Here is a 6,088-nt window from a genome sequence, read left to right as displayed (position 1 = left end):
TAGAACTGGACCAAAAGACTAGGTGGGGAAACCCGGCAAAGCCTGTCTTGAGAGAGAAGGGGACAGGAGACGGGAGAACAGGAAAAGTTCAGAGAGAGACTTTGCTTCTGAGGCTCTTCCAACGTCCCTCAGTTCTAAATACTCAGCATGACCTGGCGCCATGGCTTGTGCCTGCGGTTCTAGCTACTCAGGTTGCTTAAGGTCAGGAGTTCAAGACCAGCCTAGGTAACATAGTGCTCCCCACTGCCATTTTTTAAGGTAGCTGAACACATAAACATGGAATACAAAAACAAAACCCCAAAGTACTCAACATGCCAAGGCACCAAATTTTGGGGTATTGTTTTCTGAGCCCTAACATCTGGCAAGTCCCCGGTGACAGCCAGGCTGCTCGCTCAGGACCACACTTCGAGAACCCGTGCTCTGCCTGGCTTCACCATCTCATATGCCACCTGCAGTTTAGAAAGAGGACCGGGCCAAGTGCGGTGGCTCACCTCTGTAACCCCTGAACTTTGGGAGGCCGAGGGGGGAGTATCACGAGGTCAAGAGATCAAGACCATCCTGGCCAACATAGAGAAACCCCGTCTCTACTAAAAATACAAAAATAAGCTGGGTGTGGTGTCACTCACCTGTAGTCCTAGCTAGTTGGGTGGCTGAGGCAGGAGAATCACTTGAACCCGGTAGGCGGAGGTTGCAGTGAGCCAAGATGATGCCACTCCACTCCAGCCTGGTGACAGAGCGAGAATCCATCTCAAAAAAAAAAAAAAAAAAAAAAGGCCGGGCGTGGTGGCTCACGCTTGTAATCCAAGCACTCTGGAGGCCAAGGCGGGCAGATCACCTGAGGTAGGGAGTTCAAGACCAGCCTGACCAACATGGTTTAAACAAACAAACAAACAAAAAACCCTTGGTTTAGATTACAACAGTGGGCAGGCTTTTTATTGTTGTTGTTTGTTTGTTTGTTTTGTTTTGAGACTGAGTCGGACTAACAAAGGCGTGAGCCACCAGGAGCCCAGCCCAGTGGGCAGGCTTTTGTTTAAACCTTGGTGAAGAAGCTAATGCCCCAAGGGGGAGCCGGCCCTCCAGCTCACCACACGCACTACTCAGAATTTCCTGCAGAAAAGGAAGTGCAAGGCCTGGCTCGGTGGCTCATGCCTGTAATCCTAGCACTTTGGGAAGCCAAAGTGGACAGATCACCCAAGGTCAGGAGTTCAGGATCAGCCTGGCCCACGTGGTGAAACCCTGTCTCTATTAAAAATACAAAAAATTAGCCAAGCATGGTGGTGGGTGCCTGGAATCCCAGCTACTCAGGAGGCTGAGGCAGGAGAATCGCTTGAATCTGGGAGGTAGAGGTTGCAGGAAGCCGAGATCTCCACTGCACCCTAGCCTGGGCAACAAGAGTGAGACTCTGTCTGACAAAAAAAAAAAAAAGAAAACCCTGCAAAAAACGGTAACTTCTGGAGTAGTAGCAGCCGAAACGCAATAGAGATTAATCGGAGAGCTGAGACCTGTGCTCATTTGAATTTTAACCAATTAAGAGTCAGATTTTTACTGCAGCATTCTCTTCCTCAGAACAGTCATGTCAAAAATCAAAACCAACTTTTTAAAAAAACCCAAAATAAATTAAAAAAAAAAAAAAAAACTGTCTAGATTTTGTTTTGCTTTGGTTTTTTGGAAACAGAGCCTTTCTCTGCCACCCAGGCTGCCACCTTGTTGTCCAGGCTGGTCTCAAACTCCTGAGCTTAAGCAATCTACCTGCCTTGGCCTCACAAAGTGCTAGGATTACGGGTGTGAGCCACAGTGCCCAGCCGACAATGTTATTTTCACATGTGCGTGAGAAAGTGTCCTGGTGTTCCAGATGCTGGCAGTGTCTAAATATAAAACATACATTTCCAGAGATCTATTTTGCAGAGAGGCATTCCCAGTATTTTTAGATCAAAGACTTTTAAATTATTTTTAATAGAGAAGTAAACTTTCCCACAGAAAGTAACCTAATATCTGAAATTAACCAAAAAAAAGAAAGAAAAAAAGGCATAGGCTTTCAAAAAATACACCCATGCTGAAATGGCGGTTCCTTAACAAGTCTTCTGTTGAAAGGCACTTCTTTTTTTTCCCTACTTTAACAAACTGTAATCATGCTAATGAAATTTTAATCTTCTTTATCATGGCCAAAATCCAAATTGTAGGACAATCTTCAGAAAAGATGGAATGTAAAATCTTGAGTTCAGTTTAGATATCATCAAATCTTCGTCATCATCTCCAATGTCATCGAACTGAATTTCACCATCATCTCCCTTACCAAATGTATCAGTTTCATTGATTTTAGCATGCCTGGAAGCTCACCATACGCCTTCAGACTTCTAGCTTCATCTACATTGTATTTTAAAATTACATCAGTTTTGTTATCCTGGTAGTCTTGGGGACAAACCAATATTATGTCGGAGGTATTTATCTAAACCTTTTCTCTCAATTTTCCTCTGATGGGACATAACCTCTTTACACCATCGAAACACATTGCTTCTAGCCGTCCATTTCCCAACATTTTGATTACCTGAGCATACTCCTGACCATCCTCTTTGAATACCAGTTCTCTTTTTTTTTTCAGATTCGTTCTCATTCTTACCTCTACGTCTATCTTTACCTCCTTTACCTTTATTCTTGGGCATGGCGGTGGCAGCGACCTCACGGGGTCTCTGACTTCTTTCTGGGTGGCGGCGGTCGCGGCGGCTGCTGCTCCGAGGGGCGACACCTGAGCGCGCGCAGGAGGAAGCAGGTGCTGGAGGCCAGGCGGCGTGCGCAGAAAGGGCTTCTTCAGACCCTGAAACTCACCTGCTGGGGGAGCACTGAATCTTCCATTTCTGTCTCAAGCACAAATGGAATGCTCAGGTTAAAACTCCACTTCTGGCCGGGCGCGGTGGCTCACGCCTGTAATCCCAGCACTTTGGGAGGCCGAGGCGGGTGGATCACGAGGTCAAGAGATCGAGACCATCCTGGTCAACATGGTGAAATCCCATCTGTACTAAAAAATACAAAAATTAGCTGGGCATGGTGGCGCGTGCCTGTAATCCCAGCTACTCAGGAGGCTGAGGCAGGAGAATTGCTTGAACCCAGGAGGCGGAGGTTGCGGTGAGCTGAGATTGCGCCATTGCACTCCAGCCTGGGTAACAAGAGCAAAACCCCGCCTCAAAAAAAAAAAAAAAAAAAAAAAAAACTCCCCTTCTACCAATGCGCATGGGGCAGTCTTTTTGGTCTTTTTTTTTTTTTTTCTGAGACAGAGTTTCACTCTGTCATCCAGGCTGGAGTGCAGTGGCACCATCTCAGCTCACCGCAACCTCTGCCTCCTGGGTGCAAGCAATTCTCCTGCCTCAACCTCCTGAGTAGTTGGGATTACAGGTATGTGCTATCACGCTCAGCTAATTTTTTGTATTTTTGTTTTCTTTTTTTTTTTGAGGCAGAGTCTCGCTCCATTGCCAGGCGCCACGCTGGAGTGCAGTGGTGCGATCTCGGCTCACTGCAACCTCCGCCTCCCAGGTTCAAGCAATTCTCCTGCCTCAGCCACCCGTGTAGCTGGAACTACAGGCACGCTCCACCATGCCCAGCTAATTTTTGTATTTTTAGTAGAGTCGGGGTTTCACCATGTCGGCCAGGATGGTCTCGATCTCTTCACGTTGTGATCCTTCCACCTCGGTCTCCCAAAGTGCTGGGATTACAGGCGTGATCCACCATGCCTGGCCTAATTTTTTGTATTTTTGGTAAAGACGGAGTTTTACTGTGTTAGGCCAGGATGGTCTCGATCTCCTGACCTCATGATCCACCCACCTTGGCCTTTCAAAGTGCTGGGATTACAGGCGTGAGCCACTATGCCCGGCTAGGAGAGTCTCATTTTTAACTCCATGCCTCTCTTGATGCCTATTAAAAGGTAGTAATATACACATGATATATGATTACAGCTAAGAAGACTAAAAGGAAAAACAAGATGTTCAGGATGGTTCTTTCATTTTTTTTGAGACAGAGTTTCGCTCTTGTTACCTAGACTTGCAATGCGCGATCTCGGCTCACTGCAACCTCCGTCTCCTGGGTTCAAGCGATTCTCCTGCCTCAGCCTCCTGAATAGCTGGGATTATAGGCATGTGACACCACGCCCAGCTAATTTTTGTATTTTTAGTAGAGATGGGGTTTCTCCATGTTGGTCAGACTGGTCTTGAACGCCCGACCTCAGGTGATCTGCCTTCCTTGGCCTCCAAAGTGCTGGGATTACAGGCAGCCTCTCCTGGCTATTTTTAAAAGATTTTTAGTAGTGATAGAGCTCTCACTATGGTGCCCAGGCTGATCTTGAACTCCTGGCCTCAAGGGACCCTCCCATCTCAGCCTCTCAAAGTGCCGAGATTAGAGGCATAAACCACCACACTCAGACCCTTTTTTTTTTTTTTTTTTTTTTTGAGACGGAGTTTCACTCATGTTACCCAGGCTGGAGTGCAATGGCACGATCTCGGCTCACCGCAACCTCCGCCTCCTGGGTTCAGGCAATTCTCCTGCCTCAGCCTCCTGAGTTGCTGGGATTACAAGCACGCACCACCATGCCCAGCTAATTTTTTTTGTATTTTTAGTAGAGACGGGGTTTCACCATGTTGACCAGGATGGTCTCGATCTCTTGACCTCGTGATCCACCCGCCTCGGCCTCCCAAAGTGCTGGGATTACAGGCTTGAGCCACCGCGCCCAGCCTGACCCTTTTTTTTTTTTAATTTGGAAGCTCATGACTTATCATTAGGTTTTAATACTGCCACTTCTAGCCAATATTTACTGCAATCTGGAGGGCTTTGTGCACAGAGAAATATAAACATTGGCAAAATCTTGGCATATCTCAGTGCAATTAAAGAAACTCACATTACTTTCCCTTGATTGTTAAGTCACGCTCCTACTGCCCCCTCGCCCCATGAAGAAACATATGTACTGCATCTGATAGCTTAGTAAGAACTACTGCCAAGATTGTTCTGAACCCATATCCACTCAGATTTCAGGACTAAAAGAACCTAAGAAATATGAAAACTACAGCATAAGCAAACAGCATTTATACAAAATTCAAGAGGTCAAATGGGGCAAGTATCTTTCAGTAGTTGCTGGGCTTCCTTCTGCACTCAGCACATGTTGTGGTGGAGGATGAAGCTAATCCTCATTACCAAGCAGCAGGTGGGGCAACTGAGACATGCATAGGCTAGGCATGGTGGCTCACGCCTATAATCCCAGCACTTTGGGAGGCCAAGGCAAGAGGACCGCTTGAGGCCAGCAGTTTAAGACCAGCGTGGGCAGCATAGCTAGACCCTGTCTTTAAAATACATACATACATACATACAAACCAAAACCAGCAAGACATGGTGGCATAGGCCTGTAGCCCCAGCAACTTGGGAGACTGAAGTGGGAGGATCCCTTGAGCTCAGGAGTTCACAGCTGCAGTGAGCTATGATTGCACCACTGTACTCCAGCCTGGGTAACAGAGCAAGACCATGTCTCTAAAAAATTAAAACATCAACAAATTCAATTTTTTAAAAAAGGAATCTAAATTCACACACAGTATTAAAAGCTATTTCTTGCTTTATTAGGTAAAATTATGCAGGAGGAAATAAAAAAAAGCTATTTCTAAAACAACCACGTTTATCTCCATGTACGCATCCTTAGGTGGGTGCTATGGTTGTAGAAGGAAAATAAAATAAATAAATATTCCTAGAGGAAAATAACTTCCCCTACAGATTTTTTTGAGATGGAATCTCGCTCTGTCACCCAGGCTGGAGTACAGCAGCAAGATGTTGGCTCATTGCAACCTCCAACTCCCGGGTTCAAGCGATTCTCCTGCCTCAGCTTCTCGAGTAGCTGGAACTAAGGATGCACGCCACCACGCCTGGCTAATTTTTGTATTTTTAGTAGAGACGGGGTTTCACCATGTTGGCCAGGAGGGTCTCGATCTCTTGACCTCGTGATCTCGATCTCTTGACCTCGTGATCTGCCTGCCTCGGCTTCCCAATGTGCTGGGATTACAGGCCTGAGCCACTGCGCCTTACCCCCTCCTTTAAAAAAAAAAAAAAAAAAAAAAAAAAAAAA

General features: G+C 46.3%; 1 pseudogene; it reads right to left on the bottom strand.

The window, feature by feature from the left end:
- Positions 1-2,127: 2,127 nt before the first annotated feature.
- LOC116545191 lies at positions 2,128-2,737 on the bottom strand (annotated as a pseudogene).
- Positions 2,738-6,088: the final 3,351 nt, after the last annotated feature.

This window comes from Sapajus apella, unplaced genomic scaffold (genome assembly GCF_009761245.1).
Source record: "Sapajus apella isolate SASKATOON/1434 unplaced genomic scaffold, GSC_monkey_1.0 scaffold250, whole genome shotgun sequence".
In the NCBI taxonomy this organism is placed as follows: domain Eukaryota; kingdom Metazoa; phylum Chordata; class Mammalia; order Primates; family Cebidae; genus Sapajus; species Sapajus apella.
Note: the sequence above shows the minus strand (reverse complement) of the source record. Positions and strands in the feature narration are given on the sequence as shown.